The 17372-nt window shown below is 48.7% G+C and overlaps 1 protein-coding gene across 3 annotated transcripts in view; it reads left to right on the top strand.

Moving 5' to 3' along the window:
- Positions 1–17372, top strand: part of plxnb2b (plexin b2b) — a 163253-nt gene that overhangs the window by 75988 nt on the left and 69893 nt on the right. For all 3 annotated transcript variants that reach the window (XM_029153604.2, XM_029153603.3, XM_029153607.3), the window contains one exon: positions 10963–11149. The gene's annotated coding sequence lies outside the window, so the exon portion shown is untranslated. The remainder of the gene's footprint in view (positions 1–10962; positions 11150–17372) is intronic.

Below are 17372 nucleotides of genomic sequence, written 5' to 3'. Positions count from 1 at the left end.
GAAAGAAAGAAAGAAAGAGAGAGAGAGAGAGAGTTAAGTTTCCTTTCTTTCCATCTACTCCACATAGTTTCGTAGCACGTTTCAGTTCAGTCACAATTTCATACACATTTACATTCCTGTGTTTATCTTCCTCTCATTGTCAAACACCCGTAGCCAAACATTTTGAGGTCTCCAAATACCGCTCTCTGGAGTAATGACATGGCTGTGGCTCTCACTGTGGCCACTGTGAAACACCAGAGCTGCTTCGCAGCCACACCTTGGTCTGTCTGTGTGAGGTGATGGAGCGTGTGCGTCACCGGCCCACAGTCGAACCCTCAGCCTCCAAAGCGGACAAGAACCGTGCTTTGTTTCACCTCGTCTCCTCTCGTTTCCATTTAAACTCTTAAATCTTTCTGTTTGATGTCTGATTCAAACAACCCTCATGTTTTCACTTCCCCAACGTTGGGAAAATAATTTGTTGTGCTTGATTGTCACTCAGACATGACCAGAGTTTGGTTGTCGTCCACTTACCACAGAGTTGTTTGCATTTGCTGGTCGGCCCATCCAGAGCTGGTAAGGGGTGCAGTGCAACCAATTATAGCAATGGGTTTTGTGTGCAGCAAGCGTAGCGTGGCAGTAGTGGATGTGATGGGTTTTTAATAGGACTGAGCCAGTCACAGATGTAAAGAGTTGTTGTTTTTGGTGATTGCGATGGTCAGTATGCGAAAGGTGGGACAGAAGAGCACAGTCTACTTGAATCTGTGACGGATTGTTAGGATCAACACCGCTCTCAGCCAGATGGTTTCCTACCAGGTTTTTTTTGTTGTTTTATTTCAAATTACCTTTTTGTTCCATGAATCTACAATTGAAATGGGAGTCGCATTGGCAAGATATTATTGCAAACGCCGAAACAAGATGAAAGGCCTGCGTTGTTGGGGTTAAGTGCCTGTGTTTCCATCCGTTAGTCACATTGCTCATAAGCTTTGTTTGGTAGTTAAATCCAAACACTAAGTGGGAAAAGACAATTAAATAACCCTAAGTTTTCATTTCCCACACTCATAATTGATGCTCCTGTTATTGGCTGCTTCATGGTGGGGGCTGAAGGCAGGGAAGTCTTCTTAGGATAGTATCTCTTGACTAATGAAAGTGTCTGTGGAGCCAGTGTGATCCTTCGTCTGACTAGCGCCATGCTAGGCCCATTAGCTTGATCTTTGTCTGTTCATGCAGGCTGGCTCTTACTGATAGCTAAAGTGTTTCCTGCTTATTAAACATACTGTCATATACGCTTTTGTAAGGATGCACATTAATCTAAATGCACGCTCATACATTCAAATACCTTATAGCTGCGCACATTCAACCACAAGAGACTCGATCAGCCAGGAAATGAATGAGAGAATGCCAGTGCACTACTTTTTGCTTAGCTCGGTGTAGACTATCGGAAGAAGTGATTTGTATTCGTCCTGCCCTGTTTGCAGTAGCCAATCTGGACAGGGGCTTGTTATCAGGGAGCCTGAATAAAACAGCTGCCGAGCACTCTTCGCCATGGATCCGTTCAACTCCTTCCACGCCTTTGAAAATGTCGTGTTCTGCCCGTTGTGTCTGACACACTGCTCGCTAATGGCTCCTGGCTCTTATCCAGCCTTATCCCACATTCTGAACCTGGCTTTGGTTGCATCAAGCCCCTCTCACAAGCAGACACACTTACCTGGATCATGCCCGTTTTTGCAGGGGAAACAGTTATCCACAGTGGAGGACGCATTTGGAGGATAAGCCCTACCCTGTGGAACGCTCTGCGAGGGGGTTGGCTAGCACCTGCCAACGCTGCTACGCTAATATTTAGCGACGAGAGGGGTTTCAGCAAAGCCCTGTGGGCCGAGCCACGGCGGATTCATCACTTCACAAACTCGCCTAGTCACATGGGCACACGGCTTGTCCCATTGTTTTGGCTCTGCCCTCCCCGTGCCCTTGACTTGTGGCACTCCTATTGAAATCAAATGCACGTACAGGCTTGTCAGCCCAACGTGGCCACTAGCATCCAGCCTGTGCGCATCACCCTTATCTGCGGTGTCACCGGTTCCTCCTGTGTCCGGCTCGTCTCAGCCCGGTCACCAGCCGACCCCTCCCCTCCCGCAGACCTGTCCGTTTAACTGTAATGCTGCCTAAGCTCTTTTGTTCAGAAGGGCATTAGCCTATATTTGTAAGCACGGGTGCTTTGTCATCCAGACCTGGGAATGGCGGCTCCAGATGGGTGATTAGTCACTACTGTGAGTATGCGCCTTTGAGACGCTGCGGGAACGCTGCTGTTGTGTGCATGTGACCTAAGATTGGTGCGATTACAAGGAGACGAGTCAGACAGCCTAAATGAAGATGAAACACCGGGGCTCTTTGCTACATGTCATGCACCTCTGCGCTTGTACGTGTGCACAGATTCGTGGCTCCGTGTGTTTATCATCTAATAGCCACCCTCCCCTTTGCTCTCGCATCCCCAATGCCATCTCATCTCTAGCTCTGACTCGGCTAACTGGGCTTCCATCAGTGATTTGGAGTGTAGCTCTCGTGCCTGTAGGCTGCTGTAATGATAGCTCTTGCAGGGGGAAAAAAAAATCCCAGCTGTTTTAGAATGAAAAGTGGAGAGGAGGAAGAGGAGGAGGATGAAAGCGTCACCAGCCCTCTATTGTACAGCTGCAGTCTCATACAATTTCACGGAGCAGACCTAACAAAAGCAAGAACACGTGCACCATGAAAGATTAATTGGTTGCTGTTAGCTCTAACTCTCATCATCACCTGCAGCGGAGAAGGTTGGGAATACAGAATAGAAACGTGTTGCCTGGTGTTGGTGAGGATAATAATGCACCGGGGGAAAGGTGTTTTTCTCTCTGGCCGCTGGCACACAAAAAGTTGCCAAAGTCAAACGTGCAAAAGTTGATTTTGAAGAAATTGAAGCTGAGACGTTGCCGTTTCATGTTCACCTGGTCTAGTTAGCACAGTGACGGCTCATCAGCTGGCACTGATTGCACCGTGGACATGGTTAACAGCCCATTGGGGGGATTGTGTGTGTGTGTGTGTGTGTATGTGTGTGTGTGCGTGGGCGCCTCCTATGCATGCTTGTATAAGTGTGTGTGTGTGTGACTGTGTGTACGCTACTGTCCAGACACATCTGCCCGGCTTTAATTAGTTTTGCCTGGCACAGGGACCAGGCAGTCTCTCCGGTGTTTAATAACAGCATAGACATTGTGCATTTATCAAGGTCTGAATGCAGCTTTAGGATCGTAAATTCATTTGGCCCAAATCACTTTAAAGCGATAATGTCCTTATTATTTTATGAAGCTGGATGTGAACAAGTTGTTTCGTTTGCTTTTTGGCAAATGTTAACTAAAAGTTGTCCCCACTGATTCTGGCTGTTTTTTTTTAGTGCTGTTCTTTCATTTGCTATGTTTTTTGTTTTTTTTTATCAGTCACTATGTTATATCATGTGGTTGACCCACATTTCCAGGCTCATCAGTGCCTCCCGGCTCCTTGTCCTGACTGCTCCTTCTGATCCGAGCCGCCTCGGAGGTTTCCCAGGCAGAGAGACAGCGGCGGCGTTTTGTTGTCTCCTCAGTCAGAATCAGTGAAAGGTCCTCAGGAGCAAACAGGCTCCCTTTAAATGCCTCCTCCTTCAGTGTCTTTGTCCTCCCCTCTCCTGACGGCAATGATTTCTAATCAGGGAAGGAGGCTTTTGCTGATGAACCAATATGAGCTGACAGACACCCTCCCCTCCCTTAACCTATCTTCTCCCTCCTTCTCCCCTCCATCCCTTCACATCTGTGAATGTTACCTGACGAGACTCATTTGTCAGCCCCCTCCCCAGCCCCTCTCTTTCCGTCTGCTTGCCCCAGCCACCTGATCCCTCCCTCCTGTTTTTTCCTGCTAGCAGAAGTGTGTGTGTGTGTGTGTGTGTGTGTGTGTGTGTGTGTGTGTGTGTGTGTGTGTGTGTGTGTGTGTGTGTGTGTGTGTGTGTGTGTGTGTGTGTGTGTGTGTGTGTGTGTGTGTGTGTGTGTGTGTGTGTGTGTGTGTGTGTGTGTGTGTGTGTGTGTGTTTCTGACTCTGAGGAGACAGAAACTAAACTGAGCGGAGCCGAGTTGTGCACAGGTGCGCCTCCTCTTGCTGCCTGAGGTATAGCTGTCAACGCCTCTTCACCGTGGTTCAATTTCTTCACGTCGTATCCACTGTGGCCTTAGTGCGTCTCAGTCTAGTCTCATCCAGGTCTAGCTGAACACTCTTTCAGGACAGCGGAAGCCCAAGAGGCGCAGAACCCACAGGGTGCATCCCTCCAGCTGTTGCTCCAGCTGTTGCTCTTAGGAAGTCTTCAACTCCTGTGCTATTGTATTATATGGATATTGTTTTTGTTATTATCCCTGACTTAGTACAAGGACAATTTCCCCATAAGGGATAATAAAGATTTCTACTACTGTTGTAATATATTGCTTGCCAGAAGGGCCTAAAAAATATGGTGAGGAATTCAAAAGCAGCAGGAGCAGCAGCTAACGTTGCCCCTGAGCTCCTCGTGCGAGCTGAGTGAATGCAAATGGACTTTTTTAAATAAGGTAGAGCTCCCCAGCTGTAACAGTCTGCAGGCCTCGCACAATGCCGCATACCCCCATATCCCCCCATTCAATTCCTCAGCAACTTCCTTTTTGTATGGGATTGGCCGTCTGATTCCTCCTCTGTCAGCTCACTGGAGGAGATTGCTTTGATTTTTGGGGCCGACTTGACCAGATTAAATGGAGTCGGCCCGGGCCGCGTAGATGGGTGGCTCCCAGCCATCATCTTATTTGTGTTTCTCATTGTCGCTGGCAGCTCCCCTCCATTTTTGTTCTCTCCCCTTCCTTTGTTTGCCTCACGCTTCTGCTCAGTATCTGGCCAACGATTGATAAGACCCAATCCCTGACAATGCTTGCAGCACGCCAAGCGCTGGATCGGTGGCGATGGCGCTCATGCATTGTGGTGAGTGTGTCCCCCGCTCAGGCTTTAGTGAGGAGATGGGATGCAGCTCACGTCATTGTTTATCTACCTTTCCACTTCCAGATGGCGCTCAGCAGAAAGAATGTGCTTCTTGACACTCTCCCTCTCCTCGCCTCTCTTCTTTCTTCACTCTTTTCCTTTTTTTCCACCTCTCCTCTCCCGTGGCTCACTCCGGTGTATGGACTCGGTTTCAGGTCCAGGACACGCAGCGGGAGTTGTGAGGGGGAAGATGATGAGAGCCAGGAAGGCAGACTGGAGCCCTGGAAAGTCAGGTGGCAGTCTCCGAGTGTAGCCGCGTGTGTGTTTAGGCCCGGTGCGAGAACATATGTGCCTGTTATTGTAGCTATTAGACTCTAGTGCTTTTCTGCCTCCCTTTCTAAGTATTTATGAGCCTAAATAACAACACGCGAGTACCAGTGTGACAACACACTTGAAACACTTGACACATTTTCTTATTTTCGTTGGAGGTCATTGAATCGTAAAAAATCATGTCTCGGGCAACAATCGAGTCAGCTGGCCCGGGTTCTTGCAGCCATCTGGATTGATGGACGGTCAATTCCAACAGTGGGAGATAATCGCAGCGCGTCAGCCTCCACCGATCCAAACCCTTATCTGCGTCTGCCCGCTGCCAGCATGCCGCAAATGACCACAGAGACACGCATTTCTCTTTATTGTTCCAAAGCCCTGAGGGAGCGAGTGGGCTTGGTGTGTTCTGAGCTGGGTTTTTGCAGGCTTGTGGGACTGGATGAACGCATTCACCTCAAGTACAGCTTCACCACAAAACTCAGCCTGTCTGGGAAAGTTCATGTGTAGGCAGCGTTTCTGATATTTTGTCCCAAGGTTCCTAATGTTCTGCCTTTTGAAATGAATTAGGGCCTAGTGCAAAGTTGCCGGTGACGCACGTTCGCAACATTAGGACAGTGGATGTATGTGTTAAATCTTCCATTAACTTTAAAACAATAAGATAAGCTGGCATCTTAGAGCGTGTAGTGCAGAAATGAACTTTGAGAGTCCCCTGGTTCCTCGCATGCGCTCCGCTGGCTGGAGGTCTTTGAAGGGTTATTTTTCGCTGAGTGAGCTGTACTAATTGTGGCCTAATGGCGAGCTTTTATAGCTTAGAGTGGTAAAAAGCAGTCGGTTGGTGAGGCTTGCTGCCTGATTACGCTGTCTAGTTAATGCACCCTCCTCAGATACAAATGGAGGGTGGTTATTGCATCAGGAGAGACAGTCGGCCTGTCAAAATCACCCTCGCTAACGGACAGGAGACGGAGATAAAGAGAGATGGGAAAGCGTGAGACAGAAAATATTCTGGAGAGCCAATTTCACTGAGAGGATAGAAATGCGATGGTGCAATTATGAAATATAGCAAAAATAATGACCTTTTGCCCACAGGCTATATATAGGCCAGTGTAGAAGACTTGGAAAGAGGACAATGTGGTGTATAGACGGCAGCCTCTGGAGTTCCAGGGAAAAATGTTTCTCACTATGCTGAGTAAGAAGGGTGGAAATGACCTGGCAGTCCAATAGCGTTCCCTCGTCGTCCTACTTGCTCTGCTCCTGGTCATTTCCGCTTCCTCTGCTTGTTCTGTATGTGTGGGAGTGAGTGACTCTGTCTATGTCAACGCAAAAGGGCACTTTTACATACGTCGCGTTTCTCCCCGACAATTAATCACCGCGGCATCGCATGATTGTTTTAGGGCGAGAAATAAATAAATCTCCTTCGGTACAACTTTAGCTTCCAGTCACACATGAAAGCCCAATGAATCACGGCCTCAGCACTCCTGCAAGTCGTGCCAAACACCCACACTGGCTGCAGCACTGCTTACCGTGCATCTGTCTAAATGCATAGATGCCCAGAGGTGATACAGCCGCTCTCGGCAGCTCAGCCGGAGTTCGGGGGGAAAATGGGGTCAGGAACTGCAGAACTCCTTACTGACCCGCTAATGTAAGACACAGACACTGGTGGAATGTAAAAGCTGCTTTAAACCAGCGAACACGCTCAACTGGGATTACTCAGGCCCCTGAAATATTTATGCTCATCTGGAGAGCAGCAATTACACACGCACACAAACGTATGGATGTATTAACATGTTTACATACGCACAGGCAAACATCTACAAGCCTCCTCAGTCAATACCTGCTCCGCTTTATGACTTCTAATCAGTAACCAGGCCGTGAGCTGAAGATGCCAACGTTATTAGACTACGGTGGCAAACACCCAGTCTGGGGTTCTGAATAACAGGATGACGTCTTAAGCCGCAGCCTTTTTTGTCTGAGCAGCAGTTAGAAATGAAAAGTGGAGTCATTTCATTTCAGCAGAATAAAATACGGAGAATAGCAGTCGGTCTCTCGTGTCAGGAAATGATAAGCCGCTGATGGAAATCGCTGTCAGTTCAGTCAAATCGGCAAACTGACAAATTGTTCCAGCGCTTCGGTTCCACACAAGTCGCCTCGAACGCGCACCTGACGACAAGCAGTGGGCGCGTGGTTGACTTCGGCCTCCGGGTAATTAGACGCGCCCGTCGTAGACGGAGCGCCACGCCCCGCGCGCAGCCATTGGGCCTCTCCCTGCGGCGCCGCTGCACAACCGCGCCCGGCTCCGCACTCTTATCGTGATTGCCTGCAAAAAGTGGAGGGACGCTGAGTCCATTCACTGAGCCAGACGGCTTCATAAAGCGGCCGCCGATGGCTCCCAGTGGGGCCCTCATCAGCGGCGGAGAGCAGCGAGGCGCCGCTGGACTCCGCTCTCTGAAGTGACAATAGTTCTCCTGCCGACGGAGGGAGAAAGGGGCGCGGGGAGGGCGGGGAAGGAAGATGGCTGCCAAGCGAGAGGCATCTGTTGAATGCCTCATAGGAAGGTCATCCAGGAAGTAATGAGGTGAAACGCAGCGGTGGAGCTGGAGCTGTCAGTCAGTTTGACCGTTGTTGTGTTATAATGAGAGCCTGTTGTGACTGGTAAGCACCTTCATAACCAGGCAGCTTGGCTGAGCGCGGACCACCTTTAGCCTCCTCCAACTGTCTGCCTCCATCTTTCATCCCTCCTCCTCCGGGTTGAGGGGCAGATATTCCTTCCTGCGGACTCTTCCCACAGCAAAATCCAACATGTGCCTGCACACGTCATTACAACCTCCAGGTTTTCAGCATCCCTCCTGTCTCCCCCCTTCCCCATCTTCACCCCCCCCCAGCAGCCGTCACAGCCGCTGAACGATTTCCCCTCACTGGGAGGCTCCTCCGAGTCACACTGGCAGTGTCAAACGAGGCTCCTATTTAAGCTCATTAAATGTTTCCAAGAGAATAGGAAATCAATGGTGCATACCGGTGCGCGAGAACTTTTCTCTTAATTTAATTTCCCCTCCTCCGTATCTGTTTGCACATCTTTCTCTCTCTTTTCGCTCCCATCGTTCCAGCTCGTCCCACCCGGGCTGTCATTCTCCTTTAAATGCTGGGGGTGAGGAGCGAGGTGGGCTTTGGTGGGGGGGGCAGGAGCGGCTGCCTTCGGGGAAACCTTTTTGACTGGGACTCGTGACGGGCGCCGTGGTGCGAGGCTGTCGAGACGTTTAGCACTCAATGCGCGGCACAATCGACTTGAAGGTTTCGAACGCGCTGACCTCAGCCCGGGACTCTTAGCTTTTGTTTCCGTCTACGCTGTTAAGGGAACAGGTTGCGTTCAGAACAGAATGTAGCAGTGAAGTCATGTGGAGGGGGGAAGTTGCATGGTGACTGTTTGGATGGTGTTGACCGAGGTTTCAAACGGCTCCCACGTGGTTCTTTTGTCTTCTATGTCCGAGGGTTCGTATATTAAGGTGTGTGTGTGTGTGTGTGTGTGTGTGTGTGTGTGTGTGTGTGTGTGTGTGTGTGTGTGTGTGTGTGTGTGTGTGTGTGTGTGTGTGTGTGTGTGTGTGTGTGTGTGTGTGTGTGTGTGTGTGTGTGTGTGTGTGTGTGTGTGCGTGCGTGCGTGCCACGTCTGGCAGGGCTTTGTGCTGTTTGAAACCCTGCCTTGGGGCTGGTCCCACACCTTCTCTGGATCTCCTATAATTGCTCTTTTGGGGCTTCGTCTGTGGCTCTGAGCCCATCTCCATCACTCTCTCCCGGTCTTTCTCCCTCGCTCTTTGGTCTCCTCCTTTCTTTTTTTGGCCTTCCTCCGACCCCCCTCCCCTCCCTCTATTCTCTCCCTGCATGGCTCATTATAGCTTATCCCCACCTGCCCAATCAGGGAATCCTTCACAAGCACACACAGACACACACACACACAGACAGAGCCACTCAGCAGTTTTGCAGGCTGCCTGTCGCTTGGATGGTTTGTGCGCTATCTGCTATAAAACAGCTTTGCTAATGCTGTTTGGCAGAGAAGTAGAAACAATAGTGCTGTCACATTTTTTCTCCCCTCCGTCTGACTGGTGCAAACAGACAGTTTCTCATCTCTGTTCTGGCTGTCGGAGCACAATATTTCATAAAGCGCAGGCCCTTCAACCCAGCTCCCGCTTTTGTGTACGGGAGCTCCGGACACGGGGTCCTAACCACTAACACGCGGTCCTTTTCCATTTCCATTCCAGCTCCTCTCTCAGGCTTGTCACCCAGCAGCCCCACCATGTCCGTTTCCAGGCCAGGGGCCTGGCTCTGAAGGATAATGGATGTGCCCAGTTGCTTCTGCACAGCTGCAGAGCACTATCATAGGAGTTATCTAAGGGCCTGAGTGGCCTGTGATGAATGGCTAGGAGCTGTGTGTCTCCACCGATCAATAAGCCACTATCACCCAGATGAGCTAGATGGCCCCTCGCTCTTTGCTCGCCCCTATCCACACATAAATTTCCTTTTCATAATCTCTCAGTATGTTTGTGAAGTTTTACCTCCAATTCGTGGCCTGAATTGGGCCATTGATCTTTTATCCCTGGCTTGTTTTAAATAAAGGGCCGGCATCGCATCTCTACCCAAGCATGCGAGGGTTCTGAAAGCCGTTATTACTACGCTGGCGCAAACATTAGCGGAGCCTGATCGAAGGCCCGTAACCGGAGAGCGAGCGAGTGCGCACGCGAAGCTGCTAGCCTCCCGCCGCACGGCTGATGCGAGCTGAGGTCCCATGTGGATACACACACACACACACACACACACACACACACACACGCACGCCTAGCGCTGTCTCGCTGCTGTCAGGGCTCATTGAGCGCAACCTGTCCCAAAGCCCCTCAAACAGCCCCACCCCGTATGAATTTAAAGGCACGGCTGTCGTCTTTGTCTCAGTGTTGTGCACACATGTATGTGAGCTCTCCCCTCACCACCAAAGCGTGTAAATTTGTCTTTCCACTGCAGAACAACAGGTGTGTTACAGCTACTGTATGTGTTGGTTTTGATCTGTTTTCTCGCTCTGCACGCCTGCACTCTGCCGACAAGGGATTTGCGATGAAAAGAAGCAACTGGAAAGCCCTCTCCCTCTGCTTTCTTTCTCCCCTCCAGGGACGTTCAGCAGTCTGTATCCTCCTCTCTTCCTCCTCGTCTCTCGCCTCTCCTCCCACATCGCTCCTCTCCCCCTCCAGCTCTGATCTTGCCCGTGATCTGCCGCTGTCTCTGTCACAAAGAGCAGATTCTCAGCCTAGTAATTGCATGTCTGCTGGCCACCACACCTGTTGCTGTCAGTGCACTGGTGTGGGAGAGAGGTGGGAGCGTTGACCTCTGACCTCTACAGTACGGCATCAGCCCCGTTGCCACCTTTGCTGCGGGTGTGAACCCACGGGTGGGGGGGGTGATGTGTGAAAGGTCCTCCCCACTGTTGATTTTGTGTACTTATAACCTTGAGCTTCACCTCCGCTGTGTGTGTGTGTGTGTGTGTGTGTGTGTGTGTGTGTGTGTGTGTGTGTGTGTGTGTGTGTGTGTGTGTGTGTGTGTGTGTGTGTGTGTCTACTCCACTGTGTCCCCTCAAACCTACCAGGTGCTGATGGTTGACCCTCTCTCTCCCTAATCCCTCCCTTCTCTCCTCTCATCTAGATCCCAGGCCCTTAATGAAGCTGGGGGTCAACAGCAGCGTGCGGCTAATTGGCCAAGTCTGCTCGGGGCTCCGGCTGCCTGTGATTGAAGTGTCCAGCGAGGGCCCACTGTGCAGCTACCGCTGCACCCTGCTCTGTTCCACTCCAACAGCCAAGACGCTCGCCGCACCCCTGTCTGCCTCTTCCTAGTGAGTAGCACCTGAGGTCATTCTGTTTTCCCTTACACTGACAGTGTTTTAGCCAGTTTACATTCCTTTTGTTTTATTTTCATGCACCGCAGATTCCCCAGGAGTTTTATCTGAGGCACCTGTCTCGCTTGTCATACTGTGTTTTTTTTTTTTTCTTCAAATGAATATAAACCTTCCTTGCCTCATTTGTCTATGCCTGAAATGTCTCCTCGTTTGCTGTCTGTATTTTCTGTTGCCAGACCTTCATTCCCACACTTGGTCCCAGCATTTTCTCACTTTTCTTGGCTTGCACCACCCTTGTAATCTTTCTCTTCAATCCCACAGTGGGATTGGGGCAATTACTGCAGTCTCCCATTGGCCTATAGCCAGGAGGGGAAAGAAACTTCCAGCCCTTCCAGCGGTCCAACTGTTGTGATTCAGCATGAGGGGTTGGAGGCGCTAACGTGGGGGCATGGGGGGTATCTAATTAGTCCATCTTCCACTTTCTGAGTAAAGGCAAAGCTGGCTCCCATTGTTTGGGAGTCTGTGTCAGTGTAGCAGTAGAAACTGCAGCGTGAGCTCGAGTGGACGGACTACAGCGGAGGGAAGCACGTGAGGAGGTGGCTCTGTTAGCAAGTAGCGGCACCTGGGAGATGCTCAGGGAAGGTTCGGTGCCACAGTCCACCAACGAAAACCCTTTTTGTTATTGTGCTCGTCAAAGCGGAACGCTGCCGGCTCGCGAATGGTCAGCGCTGTGTTTGTGTTTCAGGAAACAATGGTTTTATTACAAGTCTTAGCAACAACTTAGAGTAAGTTATGTTCTGTCAAACTGTGTTTGCACACCAGGAGGTTTCTGGACTTGTTAATTAGAGGCTTCAGTTCATTACATCCTCAGATATCCATTAAATGAGGACCCCTGGCTATTAAAGGCTGCTGCAATAGTTTTATATGCTGTAGACAAGTGTGAAGGCTTCTTCCGTTTGTACTTAATTTGGTTTGTCTTGTTTATGATCTAAGAGTTGGACTGAACAGATGAATGGTACTGTGAGAAATCCTAACCTGTCCCAGTGATGCCGTGTATCTGGGCTTCCCTGGTGTTCACCACCTCCTGCTAATCGCTTTCTGTGGTTCAAAGACTCAACACTGGAGCTACACTCGTCCATCTGTGAAGGGCCCAGCTCGACAGACAACTTTTCCCACCCGTCTTCCTCACAATCAGCTGTCTGCTTAGGTCATAGCTCTTGCGCTCCACTTTCCATCACATTTCCTCCAGGACTGGATGACTGCCAGCCTGCCCGCTGGTGTTAAAGATAAACAAAATATGGCTCATTTGAAATGTAGGCTACCTCGGGTGGTGACTCTGGCCAAACTCCATTAATGCAGCTTGGGTGGAAAGACACTTCCTTTAAGTACAACCCAAAACGGAGCACATTAAGAATTCACACTTCTTATTTTTAGGATTGTTGACTGTTTTTGTGCTTTTGTTGTTCTCACACTTCTCACACATCCTCCATCTCAGAAGATTGTGTAAATGTCATGGAAATGACATGCCTTTTGGTATCCACAAGGATTTGGAGGTGTCAATCATTTCTCCCATGAGGCTTTGCCTTGGCACAACCCTGAAGCAAAGCGAGAGTTGGGGATGAATGAATTATGGTTCACATGAGCAAAGGCAATTCTTGTTTTTTGTTGTCCTTCTTCACGATGTGAGGGTGGGGCTTTTCTTTTCCCTTGCTAGTTTTTGTATCTGCTGAAAAACTTTAGGTGCTTTGAATTTCGTTCGGTGCGGTTAATGATTTTATTTCTGCACACTGTTTGTGTGAGATTGTCCAACTTTCTAAACGTGTTGCTTTGAAGAGTACATCACAATAGGTAAACAAAGACCCCTGAATGGATATTAGTGTCTTTGACACTTAATAATTCAAAGAGGAAGCTACTAGTAAATATTGTTTTTGAAAAACGCTGCACGTTTGTTTAGAATATTGCTGATGGCGATACACTCACTGTGGCACTTTTGAAGTTGGTTCAGGTTAATCAAGTGAGGAGGAAGCCGTCCAACATCAAAAGTCCTTTCTGTGATATTCAAAATGACTCAAAATTTAACTATGCGTCTCCGGAGAAGAGAGTGAATCAATCATATGTTACACTGAATCAAAGCGGCGATCCCGACTTTCATGTCTGCGATCTCTGGAAACTCAGAAACTGTCACAATGCTTTGTCAAATGTCAACATGTCATGTAATCCAAACCCTCATTGGCGACAGGTTAAAGTGGGAGACATGCACACTTGGTGAACCAGCGAGTTGTTCCTGTGTAGTGACAAATGTCTAATTCAATTGCAGGCTTTAAACATTCATCGTCACTGGAGGAAGGTACTGCAGTGGCGGCATAAACTCACACCTTAAGAATGTGTTATAGTGTTTAGACGCTGCTCGCCACCGTCCAGACACACCTGCCTTAATCACAGCAGGCCGGCGGGTACGCGAGGCCCCCGTCGCCGGCCCACGTTCGCTTGTTCCTCACTGAACACACAAAGTGCCATGTCCTTGCGGCACCAAAATAATACGAAACACCTTGTTCCTGACTCATCGGCCCCTTCCCCGCCGCCCCTGCGCTCCCCCATCTCCAACACGGCTCTGCAGCTCTCCAGTTTTCCGTCACCCCCTGTGAATATCCAAGCTGTCGTGGCTGACTGGGCTCCACGTTTCCTTGCCAGGGCACAGTTGGAACAGATCCGGCCTCCGGGCCATATATACTGCTCCACTCTAGCCCCTGCAAACAAGGCCTGCCCTGCGCAACTGTCATTAAAATGCTAAGCGCTTTGGATCACCATGCTAGATTCCTTTTGTACATACTTAATCGTGTTTTTGAGACGGTTTGTCCTTTTTGGATCACGATAGCTTTACATGCTTTATAGCTTCCTGAGCACGAGCTGCTGTTTGAGCAGGTTTTGTGGTTCATTGAATCTTTACTGAATCAACATTAGGGGACGAGTCTTTGTTAATCAGCAAGGTGTCCAATTGCAGAAATCTGTAGATGATACAGATGCTTTGTATTTGGTTCCCCCATGTGAGGATTATGCGCTTCACCTTACTCATTTTGAAGCAAACACAATGTTTTGAAACGGTTATCTTTCAGATGATGCTATAGGACCTGTCTGCCAGCTTAATTACCCTTCTGGGCCCTTGGGGGAGGAGAAATGTGCCCGCACGCCTTTATAGGAACATAAGCTAAACGGCCAGTCCCACTTTAAATGGAGGCTCGTTGAGAGACGGATTCCAGACGAGCCTCTCAAACAGTTTCATGTCAAATCCACAGACATACAAATCTCCACCATCATCTGCCAAGTTTCTGCAAAATTCACTGGAGCAGCAATAGCCGAATTTCACACTCCCGCCCAGAGCCCCCGCTCGCCTCCTCCCAACCATCACTGGACGCCGCTTGGCAGCAGAAGGTGATAGGAAACATCTGCGAAAATCAGTATGTGTGTGTGAATGGTTGAATACACTCAGCAGATAAAGAATTTTGTTTTTATGTTGTGTTTATTATTATTTTAGAGGCTTCTTTTGCGTGTCAGCCGACAAGTCAATTATTCTAGCATGGATCTCGCAGAGGAATAAATGAAATATGAATGTAGATACAACATGCAAACTGTGAAAGGCTTCAGAGCTGATGTTTTTCAATTGATTCTGCTGCTTTGTTGGCAGTGAAATGAGCGGGAGCAAGTGAGGGAGGAAGAAATGATAATGTTCTTCCTTTGCAGCTAAATTACTTCCTGTCGTTGGCATAAAGGAAGTGAAGGAAGCCCCCTGTTGGCTTAATTTTCCTTTTTCTCCTCAGCTTCTTTGCACTCACAGTGTTGTTTACACGCTGACTATATTGTCAGGAAAAAAAATCTAACTACAAGACAATGATTCAGCAGGTCCTCTGGATGATCCTATGCAGCTGCCAGAGATGTGACTGCTCCGAGTCACTGAAGTCTCTTTTATTTGAGTGTGCTGAGCAATATAAATAATGAAATGGAGCCAGTAATTGGTGGTTCTTGGTAATTAGGACCAAGCTGTCAGCGAGCGAAGTTGCCTCAGTCTGATGGCACTGCAGTAAGGGCAGTAATTACTATTATCTATGGGGGTTGTTGACACAACAATAATCCTGCTTTTAACCAGTGGGGCTTATGTTGACTGCCCCAATTTCAGGAGGTTCAGCCACAATAATGCTTAAGTCCTAAATTCTAAAGTACTTGAATTGATGTCTGTCTGCTAGCTCACACTAGACCTGTCCATTAAACCAAAGGGGAAACCAAACCTTGAATGGCAAAAAAGCGAAGAACCTGTCCGTATTTTTATTTTTTAAAAATGTGTTACTTTTTCCCCTGCGAGCGGTGAGACGTCCAAGCGTAAACCGCATTATCAACCATCTCAGCAGGTTCTCTAATACAACAATAATCCTGTCATTTCATTCATGGATGCCACCTGGGTTGTTCTGGGCCTACAGCATATCTGCCCACCTGTCTCTGCTCCTCTGTGTGAGAGATTGGATTCCCTAACTTCACACACACGCGTTCCTGACCAAGTGTTTGCTCATCTCTTGTCAGATCCCCATAGTCTAAATGGGCTGGTCAGAGCTGGTGATATATAGGGTGCAGGACAAAGGCAGCGTATACCCCGTGTAGGCGATGATTCCTGGTTGTGGATAATAACATGCCCTCACTGAAGCGAAATTTTGTCCTTCTGGCTCCAGACCCCCAAGCAGAGCACTTGCCCTGTGAGATGGCGAGGGTGAGCGGCCCCAAAAGCAGACTACCAAAGTGACATTTCATCTTCCTAGTATCATGCGAAGTAATAAACCTGTCGGTGAGTCACATGAGTTTGAAGTCACGACGAAGCGTGTGATTATTGGGTGGGGGGAGGGGCAGATTGGGGAGGCCGGTGTGAGCTCAAGGTAGATGAGTTGCTGTTTCCGCCTATACAGTAGCACACAACACGCAAATTGCATCGGCTCTGAATTAAACATGTGGCACCTCGTTGCTTGAGGCGTGATGGACAGTCAAACATATTGCAAGGCAGGGAAAATGTTTTTTTAAGTAGGCTATTTATGGTGAAGATATTGTATTCATTTGATTATAATAAAACATCCATTATGCTCTGAGTGAACGGCATGGGGAGGTGAGGCCAGCAGAGTGCAGCTCAATGCAATAATAACCGTGCGTCTGCTTTAAATGAGCCAAGGAAAGAGCGGGTTCCTGTAGATATTAGTTTCCTTTCCAGGGGTGCTCAGATCTGGTGATATGCTTCTTGAGGAGTAATAAAGAAATATATCTGTTTTTATTGTGCCTTGGCGACAGAGTTATGTTTAGAGCCAGTATAAAGAGCTGGAACATGGCGTAAAATGATATTATGGCCCATTAGGTGGGGGCCCAAGCTAAGTGTTGCTAGCGGTAACCGAGTACAGGGGTAATGGGGCCGCAGCGTATTGTCTGCGATCTTCACATCTCGCTGATTGAATCGTCTACATCACTGCCACTCCATCTCCTGGGGAACCGGAGTAGACGAGGTGATTTCGGCTGAAGACATCACTCTGTCAAACTTGGTAGATAAGAGAATGAAAGTGGAGGCGTGGTGAAATGCAAAGGAAAGGCAGCATGCAAGAATTATAGAGACCCCTGTGTAGCACAAAGTGATTCCAGGGAAGGGTAAAGGTTTGCATTTGTTCTTGAATGCTACACACTGGGTCCCTTCACAAAAAAACTATGAATATGGTTTAGTTTAGCTTCTAACTGAATACCTGGAGGTAGCTGCTGTATTGAAGGTGGACCCTTAGTAGTGAGTTCACCCCACTGTCAGCAGAAACATTAACACCATCACACATGTTGTTCAGTATTCTAGTGAATAAATTTAGCTTTGTGGCTTTGATCACACACTGTTGTTGAGAATCTGGCGGAGGAACATGAACAATGGTATCAGAAGCCACACAGTCAAAGCAGTCATGTGTTCTACTCCGTCTTTATCCAGTAAGTTCTTTCTGCTCCACAGCTGCGTGACTTGGCGCTTAGAGTTTCTGCTTCTGCTCCAGCTTCTCGTCACCCACATGTTCAGCGCCAGTAAAAGCACACTGGTTCATCCACCAGTGCTTTCAGCTGATCTGTGCGTTATATATGTTAATCATCATGCTGCTAACGCTGTGTTGCCAGACTGCTGGTGCATTATGAAAAGGCAAAGTCTCCACCTTCTTACCATGGAGGCTTC

Source organism: Betta splendens, chromosome 6 (assembly GCF_900634795.4).
Source record: "Betta splendens chromosome 6, fBetSpl5.4, whole genome shotgun sequence".
NCBI classification, from domain to species: domain Eukaryota; kingdom Metazoa; phylum Chordata; class Actinopteri; order Anabantiformes; family Osphronemidae; genus Betta; species Betta splendens.
The sequence above is the reverse complement of the archived record's forward strand: the minus strand, read 5'-3'. Positions and strand labels throughout refer to the sequence as shown.